Source organism: Sphaeramia orbicularis, chromosome 10 (assembly GCF_902148855.1).
Source record: "Sphaeramia orbicularis chromosome 10, fSphaOr1.1, whole genome shotgun sequence".
NCBI lineage: Eukaryota > Metazoa > Chordata > Actinopteri > Kurtiformes > Apogonidae > Sphaeramia > Sphaeramia orbicularis.
In genome coordinates this window covers 3,418,561-3,430,644 of record NC_043966.1, presented here as the reverse complement: position 1 = coordinate 3,430,644, position 12,084 = coordinate 3,418,561, and positions in this window count along the sequence as shown.

Below are 12,084 nucleotides of genomic sequence, written 5' to 3'. Positions count from 1 at the left end.
CAGAAAAGTCGGAGGCGGGGTGAACCAGAGACGGCCGGTGTTGATGAAAATAATCGTGGTGCTCCTACATACAGTTAGCATTTTCAGAATATAAACTGTATTTTCACAGAAACAAATTTATGAAAATAATGTTAACACTCAAGAAGAGCTCAGTCGGAGCCAGTTTCATAATACGGACATGTGACCAAATGTCAGTGACACATTCAGTGTCCTCGTTGGTCCTCGTCTGTCCACAGCTCATGTCTGATGTTCACTCTGAACACCCATAAACCTCGGCTACTTCCAGCGGCTACGGTGGCTCGTCAAGCACAAAAAGGGGCAGATTCCTTGGTTTGGTTCGGTTCGAGGTCGGTTCTATTCACACCAGAAGTGAACCGGCCCAGAGTCCGTTTGGAAGCGGACCCAGACCACCTAGAAGAGGTGGTCTGGGTCTGCTTGTTTGGTTCGAATCAGAGTTCGCATGTTTGTATTCACACCTAAAAAAAGTCCGGACTTTCTGGGGAAACGAACTCTGGTCCGTTTTAAACGGACCAAACGTGGTAGGTGTGAATACAGCCTAAGTGAAAAAAGTTCAGTTCCATGATGAAAATGTTTACATCTACGAACCGTACTTGAACATAGCATGAACAAAAATGAACAACCTGAAAATTCTTAAGAAAAAAAACTGCAGTGTTAACAATATTACGCCTAAGGTGATCATTTATACATGTGCAGCACAACTGAAGGATTTAGGAACAGGCAGAATATTGTTAAAATTCCACCTACTTCTCTGAAGACATTTCAGATTGTTCGTATTTGTTCAGGATATTCATATTTTTTTGTAAAAGGACAGTCTGTAAATGTCACTTTTTTCTAATTTTACTTTTTAGTTTACAGACAGGCTGGAAGCTACTGTCGTCTGTTACAAAACTTTCAATCGTCTTCTTCTGCGAAACTACAATTCCCATTGACTTCAAACTTGGTATACAGCTTCTGTATGAGGATGTCAACAAAAGTTAGTGAAATTATTTGGATCTGGATCTGATTCTGGATTTGGTGCCACTTTGAAAACTGTCCCCATTATCAGAGACAGGAAGTGGATGGATGCAATAACTCAGTAAATCTAAATGATCTCCAGTGTAAATGTCTCCAGTCCAGCCCTGATGGGGAGATGACCCAAACATAATGTCCACATGCTGATCAGGATCTTCTGGATCTGGAACTGACGCAAAATTTAACATGGGCTCTTATGGGAAAACATTTCAATCGTCTTCTTCTCCCAAACTCCAGTTCTGATTGACTTCAGACTTGGTATACAGCTTCTGTATGATGATGTCAACACAAGGGATTGAAATTATTTCAATCTGGATCTGATTCTGGATTTGGTGCCACTTTGAAAAATGTTCCCATTATAACAGATAGGAAGTGGATTGATCCAATAAATCAGTATCAATGATATCAAGTGTGAATTTGAATTTTTTACAGATCTGATTGGAATATGAGCAAAACATGGACTATTTCTGTAATAGAATAAATACACAGAACTGGGGGAGAATAAATGGATCTGGATACATTTATCTAAGCTTTGAATTTGGCCGCTAAGATACAGGACCAATGGTCCGATTTTTTACACTAAAACAAAGAGGAAAATTTACAGTTGTCATTATTTATAGGTTATTATAATAATATTTTACTGGTCTGATCCACTTTAGACTGAAATGATTGTAACATCCTTTACTGTTAACATCTTCAGTATAATTTTTGCGTTTCATAAATTCCTCCCAGGGGCCAGACTGGACCCTTTGGTGGGCCGGTTTTGGCCCCCGGGCCACATGTTTGACACCTGTACTGTAAACAATGGAAATCTGAATTATTTACTATGATTTAGAGAAAAAGAAGTCAAATGACATGATGGAAATGTTTACAAAGACAAACGGTCCTTTCAAAAATATGAATAACATGATGAAATGTCTTGAAAAAAATCAGTGTAATTTGACCAGTGTTCAGTCTCAGTTTATCATTTCCACATGTTCATTATAACGCACAGACACAGTGGATCTAAATACACAAAACATTTAATAACAGACAGAATATTGGTGCAAATATCCAATCCAACTTTATTTGTAAAACACTTTAAAACAACTGCAGTGGACCAAAGTACTGTACAGCAGAATAAATAAAACCAAAATAAATAAGAATAATGAATTGTTTTTATATAGTGCTTTTCTAGACACCCAAAGCACTTTACATTATGGACCCATTATTCAATAAAATACAAGAATAAAATACAAATACACTGATTTATATTCAGACTTTTTAAGTTGTTCATATTTGTTCAGGTTATTTGTGTTTTTTTATGAAAGGCTAGTTTGTAAATCTAAATATTTTCATGTAATTTTACTTTTTTTTTTTACACTAAAACAAAGAAAAACATTTGTAGTTGTCATAATTTATAGATATTATTTCATTTTAGATCATATCGGTCTGAATGTGGACTATCAAACAGCTCAAATAACGTACAAAGCTCAGAATAATCTGTTTAGAACAAATACACAGAAATGATTCAGTGCTCATGAGGGGGTTATAATTTAAGGGGGAAAATTAACTTTAAAATTCACTTGATACATACGACTAGGAAGGGTTTTTTGTGTTTCAGTCAGCGGGGTGAGACTGTGGAACACATTTACTATTAATAGAGTTATAATAAAAGAGTTAAAGCAAAGTCCAAGCATGAAACTATTTAAAAGGACGTACGAAGATATGGTGTTTAAGACGTTCAGGGGTGAGGGAGGGGGCGGGGCTCACTGAGGGTTAGAAGGATGGACAAGTATGTGGTATATGTATGTGTATAAATATATATGTATGTGTGCACAGGTGTGTATGTGTATATGTATGTATATGTGTATGTGTGTGCAGGAATATGTATTTACATATATGTGTTATTGTATTATATGTTATGTATGTATAAGTATGTACAGGTGTGTATGTGTATATGTATGCATGTGTATATGTATGTATGTGTATATGTATGCATATGTGTATGTATGCATGTGTATATGTATGTATGTGTATATGTATGTATATGTGTATGTGTGTGCAGGAATATGTATTTACATATATGTGTTATTGTATTATATGTTTATGTATGTATAAGTATGTACAGGTGTGTATGTGTATATGTATGCATGTGTATATGTATGTATGTGTATATGTATGCATATGTGTATGTATGCATGTGTATATGTATGTATGTGTATATGTATGTATATGTGTATGTATATAAATATATATGTATGTATGCACAGGTGTGTATGTGCATATGTATGTGTATCTATGTATGTGTATATGTGTGTTCTATGTATGTATGTATATGTATATATCTGTGTATGAATATGTATTTACATATATGTGTTATTGTATTATATATTTATGTATGTATAAGTATGTACAGGTGTGTATGTGTATATATATTTGTATGTATATGTGTGTGTGTGTATATGTATGTATGTATGTATGTATATGTATATATCTGTGTATGAACATGTATGTACATATATATGTTACTGTATTATGTGTTTATATAAATCCTGTTATATTTGTTCATAATCATATGAAGCCAGAAACCTAATTATTTCCTAATTAGTCTCAGTCAGATTATAGTTTATCCTATAGATCTGCTTAGACTAGGGAGGTTATTACTGTTATTAATTATATAAGGAGAAGGGGTGGAGTTTATGAGTACACTTCTAGTCCCTCCTATTTGAATATGTATTCTATGTTTCTGTTCAAGTGTTTTGTTTCTTTCTTCAGTTTTGACTCTGACCCTAAAATGACCCCAGTGCTCGTTAACACCCTCAGTGTCATTAGTGCTTCTCGTACATTCGTCCATGGGCCGGATCGGACCCTTTAGCGTCCAGTTTTGGTTCCAGGGGCCGTATGTTCGACAGGCCTGCTGTAAGCCTTCAGCTGCTGCTGTTCTGGGTGGGTTTGAACGGAGGACAGTTTTCAGTCGTGTTGTATCAGCTGAGTGTTCTGGACCTTCTGCTGTCCAGGGTGGACTATCACAGCTAAGGCTGCACAGCCACACAGCTCTGAAAGCACTTCTGAAACAGTTTATACACCAGCCTTTAAGTGATGTTGTCTCTGTTTAATGGTTTAATGTTGAATGTGGGATTTGACCTGGTTTGGTTCGTTTATTTTGACAAACATAATGTTGGTTCATTTTTGCACTGATCTGACTGCATCATGTTCTGTTCCTTCTGCCCTCTCACTACCATACATTCACACATAGTCATGTTTTGAGTTTGCTGTACTTATTATTATTATTATTATTATTAATAATCTCTTTATTATGTTGTGTCATTTTCTATGTTTGTATTCTGCTGTTGTGCCCATTTGCACTTTGTAAAACTCAGTTTTTACGGTGCTATATAATAAAGTTATTATTATTATTATTATTATTATTATTATTATTATATTATTATTATTATTCTCACGTTACACTTCATGTTATTGAAGGTCATTATTTTTTCACAATTTGTTTTTGGTCAGAATTCAGAAGTTGTTCATTTTTGTCTGATTTTTAAAATTCTGATCCATCCACTAAATCCATCCCATAATAAACAGTGTTAAATTCCTACACTAACACCCTTTCAACCAAGTGAATACAAAATACACACTGACACATTAACATTGACCCAGAACCAAAATAATAATGAATATGAACCAGTGTTGGTGTGAATCACAGACAGATGACAGGAGGAACAAATAATAATAAAAAAAAAAAAAAAAAAAACAAAAACTAATACAATTCATATGTTGAATATTGAAAAAAATAAAGTTTTTTCTGTTTTTTTGGATCAAAACATAATTTGTTTACATGATAAACATGACATTTGAAGGGTTAAAACATGACAGTTATTGAGTATTTGGTTATTTTTGTTTATGACGTTGATGAAATCCAAAAAATAAATAAAAAAAAAGAGGTTAAAAACAAACTGTATACAAATATTTTGACATTAGTACGGTGATTAAAGAAACTCTACGGGTGAAAAATACAAATAAACACTAAATTAAGCTGTATTTATGACCTTCTGTATGTTCTAATCAATATATACTTTTTTTTAGATGCTCTTTCTTGTTCACTTAAAGCACACTGAATAGACTGAATCAACATAAATCACCTTTATTTGATCTTTTTTTTAATCTTAAATAAACCACTGAAGCGGTTCTTTTTACTGCGTTCATTAAACAGACCACATGTCGGAACAGGAATATTCTAACACGTCGGACTCATTTCTACGCTGATGCTCTGGTGTCTCTGTCCATGTTCTTATTTTCATACATGAGCGTCTGCATGTTTTAAATGCATCCACAGTGCAGATGTGGCAGAGCGGAGGGGCTGTGTTTATTCAGCCCCTGTGGATCTGTCAGTTTATACACCGCAGTTATTCTATATTCACTCCTTTATTTATGATGAAATTATTCCATTATTATTATTAAAACGTTATTATGTTCAGTTATTGATGATGAGACTGGGGGTGGGATTAAATAAGTTTTCTTCTTCCTTTTCCAGCGTAGATGAATGATTTTGGAATTTGAATTTGCATATATTCTGTAAATGCACAAATAACAAATAAAATGAAAAAAATGAAATGAAAAAAATTCTCATGTGGACCTGGTGTTCAGTTTTATCTGGTTATATATGATTGTTTAGAACATAATTAGACGTTTGGTGTGAAATATAAAACACATGAATGAAACCGGAAAAGCAGAAAACTGTTTTAACACAGAACCACGAAGTAGGACGAAAGAAACAGAATCCGATAACTTTAAAGAGGAAAAACTCACTCAAATACAGAGCAGGAGTTTATCTACATTTTATACAGCTGAGGAAAAAATATTAGACCTGAAAAAACAATGGTTTATTAGGGATGGTAGAAAATACCGAGTCTGTAATATATGGCAATATTTAATTTCATGATACTGTGTCGATATTTTTAGGTATTTATTCAAATGCAGATATTGTGGTGGTTCATTTTCCTTTTTTGTTTATATTTTATTTATTCTTATTCACACCTCTTTTTATGAATAATGTTCATTCCTTTGTTGGGATTGAACTCAAATCCTGTTCTGATGTTAGTTGTGAACTAATAGAATCTGAACATTTGAACAGGATCTGAAACTGGAATGTGTGTAAAACACAATTTCAGTTTGAACACAGTCTGAACATTTGTGATAGAACATTAGATCCTGTTGGGATCAAATACAAATGTGTTTAGGATTTGTGCAGATTTCTGCTGGAATTAAATTCTTCCAGGAAATAATCATTTAAAAAAACAAACAAACAAAAACGGCCTTTTTAACAGTATCATGATCCATCGTGTCATAATCCTGGTATTGTGATTTGTACCGTATGGTCAGATTCTCGCTGATGCACAGCCCTCCTGTTCTGTACTCCAGTCCTAACTCCTGTGTGTCATGTGACTAAAACAGACAGAAAAGAAAACATGGAATGAATAAAAGAACTGTTTTTGTCACAACGATGACACAGATACTGATGGAAGAACTGAAGTGAGTTTAGTTTTTATCCAGAAAACTGTTAAATGTGTAGACATCAGCTCTGAATTCAACTACTATGAGCTGTTCCTGTTGTTCTCATCATATTTGTCCAACTAATGGACCTTTAGTTGGACCAGACATTAAAATGAACAAGAAACTGAAGAAAACAAGAGGGGATGAGAGTTTTATTCCACAACTGAATATAACATGTTTTATATTTTTACTTTCCAGCACCTGCACACTTATTATTATTACTACTGATCAGATTTATACAGAACACATTGTACAAAACTGCAGTTCTAACTGTGTTTAATAGAGTGTTAAAATGTATATTTGGTTAGGGTCGGAGTATATAATAATAATAATAATAATAATAATAATAATAATAATAATAATAATAATAATAATAATAATAATAATAATAATAATAAAATTTTATTTGTAAAGCGCTTTTCATGGATTGTCTATAATGGATCAGCTTTAATCATATATATGTGTGTGTATATATGTATATATATATGTGTGTGTGTGTGTGTGTGTGTGTGTGTATATATATATATATATATATATATATTGTGTGTGTGTGTGTATGTTACCTCCTACTTTAATTACATTTGAATGGACCAACTATAAGACACAATCATTTCCCCTGGGATTAATAAAATATTCTGATTAAAGCTGATCCATTACAGACGATAATGAAGATAAAACAGAACTTCCCTAAAATGACAGTAAAATATTTCTGTTTCAGTCTGTGTTTAATCAGATGAACTGAACTAAAATAGAATCACTGTTAATAAAATCTGCATCAGGTTCAAAATGCAGAAAGTGAAACTGCTTTTAAATGTTTAATTTTATACAACCACAGAATTTTAATAATACATTTTTTACAGACTTATTTATGTATATTTCTGTAATTATCATATGATAATATATTGTCTAATACGTTTGTATAGATTGATGTTCTTAATGTGCCTTAATATGTTTATTTGGTATATTATGTATTTAGACCTATATATTTTTTGTGTGTTGTTGTGTGTGTGTGTGTGTGTGTTGTGTGTGTATATACTTTTTTCTTCTCTTCTGTTGTATTGATAATTTCTTTCCAACTACTTTTTTTAATACTTGACTGTAACACAATAATAATTCTGATTCTGATTTAAACGTGGCTGAAAACATCTTTGCGTCAGTTTGTCACGGACACGACGGCGTGCATCGACTCTTCATCAGAGCAGAAAACAATAAAAACAGACGTGATTCCAATCTGAAACTGAACACATACAGAAGACGTCAAATTTAACGCAAAACGTCAGCAACGAAAATGAAAGAGACGACAGAGAATGGAGACGATAGAAGGCAATATGAAGGAAATTAACGATAAAATGATAAAAAAAATAGACAGATATAAAGAAAATACATGATGCAACTGTGATCCCATATCAGAGAAAACCTGAAAATAATCACAAATAGGATTTTCCAAAAACGTGACCAAAAAAGCAGAACATACACATTCATTTCTGCATCCATTAAATATTTATCTGTTATATTTAGTGATTAATCTTCAGATTTTAGTTGGATTTATTTATTTTTTAACCTATAAAAGTCAGAGACAGTGTGTTTTCTAGTTTCTGTGAATACAATCAGATTAATCTCATTCAAATACATGCGTTCGGTATATTTATGTTCACGTATTATTCTGCTCTGATAAACTGCATGTGCTTTATGGACTGAAATAACTGACAGATCGGTGCAAAAATGTGTGTTTTCTTTTTGTTTCTTTGTCTTAGAACGCGTTTGTTCAGTCGCTGAATATAATAAACTGATCATTTCTACAAACTGTGTCAGAAAACTCACTGCTCTGATGATTAGATTCGTTTTAAAAGGATCAAAAATGCAGAAGCAAAACCATCAAATGTCTAAAATATGAATTTATAACAAATAATACATTTAAGCCTTTTGACTTCATGTGATTTATATATTTCTACTGATATTTGTCAGTAAGAATAATAATATAATAATAAACCCAGTGTCTTTAAATGAACAAAACCAGGTAAAAATTACATTATACTTTATATTAAATAGTTAAATCAAGTGGAAATGAAAGATGAATTATTAACCAGATTTAACCTAATTAACCTGATAAATCTGAGCAGAAAATGTGTAATTAAAAATTAAACATATGGAAAAGTTCAGCTTCTGTTTCTGCTGATATTCAATATTTTTATTCCTGTTTTCAGTAAAACGTCTGCCTGTTACTACGAACACTAATTTGTCATTTTATTGTAATTATTCCACTTTATTGCACAACAGACTGAGATAATGTGAAAATAAAACATTTGACTATAAATACTGAGTGTAGTCCAACAGATAAAGTTATAAAAACAACCAAAATACAATAATACAAAACAAATATTAATATTTTATCATCCATTGATCTGACATTTCCTTTTTTCCCCTTGTTTATGTTCATTATTTTATGTCAATTATCCGATTAATGCAGATAAATTAACATATTATGGTCAATACATGTTAGTACTAATGCAAATATGTACTTTTATTGTCATTATTTCACTTTATTGTGTAACAAACTGAGATGATATTAAAAAAACGTGCTAAAAACAACCAAAATACAATAATACAAAACAAATACTGGCATTTAATGGTGTATTAATTGGATATTTCCTCATGTTTTTGCTGAGGATAATGCAGATAAAATATATAATTTACATTTAGAGATTTGGTGGTGACAGCAAACTGTTTAATCTACATTATTAGAAAAAACATGTGAATTAATGTGTATTTTCTGTTCACGTCATATTTTAAAATCACAGACACGTGAATGTATTTAATGGCAACAAGTTTTTTTTTGTTTTTTTTTTTTAATTACGTGGGTTATTTGTGTCCAAAATAAAACAAAAGGACAAGTAGAAAATGATCCGACAAAGGGAACTGAAGGAAAAAACAGATACAACTGCATATTTAGAGGAAAGGAAAAAACAGTCGAATCCACGTCGATGTCACAAAACAAAAGAATTATAAACGAAAAGAGACGAAACCACCCAGATATTTATGTCAGACACATTCAGCCTCAGCCGTAAGGATTCCACCATTTTCCACAAAGTCAGACTCAGTGTTTTTAAGGTTTTTATCCCAGTTTCATGAGTCAAATACAGAAGCTTAGAATGTTTCCACATCATCATCATCATGAACGGTGCTCTTGGTTCACATGAAGAATCCAGAAAAGAAGAAAATAATAAACAAATCCGGAAAAAAAGAGTTTTAAATGAGCAAAAGTGAAGAAAATAATAAAAATCTGGAAAAAAAAAAAGATTCAAATGAGCAAAAATGAAGAAAATAATAAACAAATTAGAAAAAAAAAAGTTTAAATGAGCAAAAATGAAGAAAATAAAAATCTGGAAAAAAAAAAAGATTCAAATGAGCAAAAATGAAGAAAATAATAACAAAATAAACAAAAATGAAGAGATAATCAACAAAATGAAGAAATTAAACACACACTGCATAAAAGTGAATAAAATAAGGAACACAATGAAAAAATAATAAAAAATGTGGAAAATAATGGTTCAAATGAGCGAAAATGAAGAAATAATGAACAAAAAATGAAGAGATAATCAACAAAATGAAGAAATTAAAAACAAACTGAATAAAAGTGAATAAAATAAGGAACAAAAATGGAGAAAATAAAAACAATTGGGACATAATCATCCAAATCGGCACAAATTAAGAAAATTATGAAGAAAATGAACAAAAAATGAAGAAAATGAAGAAATTAAAAACAAAAACAACAAAAATAATGAAAACAATTAACAAAATGAAGAGAATATTGATGGAAATTACGAAACTTTTTTTTTTTTTAAACAAGGGAAAATAATCAAAATGAATAAAAATTAAATAAATATGTTAAAAAAACATTATTATACATTGAAAATGTCCGGTAATCAGGCCTTTATGAGAATATGAAACTAAAACTAACGTCTTTTGCTTCATGTTTATGCAGTTGAATGTATTTTTACTGGATTCGAGTGACTTTTGTTCATTTGTTTTTTCAATATCTTACATTTATTCTCTTTTTTTGCATGTTTTTCCTGCATTTACTTGAGTTTTAAGCTGAGGTGCAGTTTCTTTATTGAACCAGTAGGTGGCAGTAAAGCTCCATCAGAAACTATTATTACCATCCTCAGCAAGAGGAGGAGGAGGAGGAGGAGGAGGAGGAGGAGGAGGAAGGGCTGTTCACTTCCAGTCACACAAGAATAAAAGACGAGAAACTGAATAAACTCAATAAACGTTCTTATATAATGATTTTAACTGTTACTCGTCACATTTATGTAAAAAAATGTCGCCCAGGTGAAGAGTTTCCTCAGGTGATGCAACATAAACCCCAGTCTCCTGAACACACCCACTTAAAAACACTCGCACACCAAGCTGAAACGACCCAAACGGAGCATTTTTCAGCTTTGAATCAAGTTAAATCAAACATTCATTCACACAGATCAGACTGTTCAGCAAATGAAGCTCAAAACTCGAGTAAATGCAACAAAAACGTTCAAAAAGAGAATAAATGTAAGATAGTGAAAACAAAATGTACAAAATTCGCTCTGATTAAAGAAAATACATTCAACTGCTAAACATGAAGCAAAGACGTTAGTTTTAGTTTCATTGTCATAGAGGCTGGTTATCGGACGGTTTCAATGTATATGATATTTTATTTAACATATTTATTGAATTTTTACTCATTTTGATTATTTTACCCACTTTTTTTTTTTTTTTTTTTTTAACTTTCTTTAGTAATTTCTATCAATATTCTCTTCATTTTGCTAATTGTTCTTAATTTTTTCTTCATTTTGTTGTTTAATTTCTTCATTTTGTTAATTTTTGTATTTTCTTCATAATTTTCTTTATTTTTGTTATTTTATTCACTATAATATTTTATTAGACATATTTATTGGCTTGTTACTTATTTTAATTATTTTACCCTTTTTTAAATTTTTAGTAATTTTCATCAATATACTTTTCATTTTTTTGATTGCTTTCATCACTTTTGTTCATTTATTTGTTTAATTTCTTCATTTTGTTCCTTTTTTTCATTTATTTTAATATTTCAACATTTTAAATTTTTTTAATTCATTTCCTTAATGATTCTCTTCACTTTTGTGCATGATTTTATTCCCTTTTATTCAGATTGTTTAATTTCATTTTGTTAATTTTTTTATTTTCTTCATATTTTCTTCATTTTTGCTAATTTTGCTGATTATTTTCCACACTTAAAAAAGTATTAATTTCATTAATGATTCTCTTCATTTTTGTTCATTATTTATTCTCTTTTATTCAATTTTTGTTTAATATTTTCATTTTTAAAAATATTTTTGTTTATTTTCTTCATATTTTCTTAAGTTTTGCTCATTTGATTATTTTCCACATTTTTAAATTTTTTTGTTCATTTCCTTTCATGATTCTCATCATTTTTGTTCATTATTTTATTCTCTTTTATTCAGTTTGTTGTTTAATTTCTTCATTTTGTTCATTTGA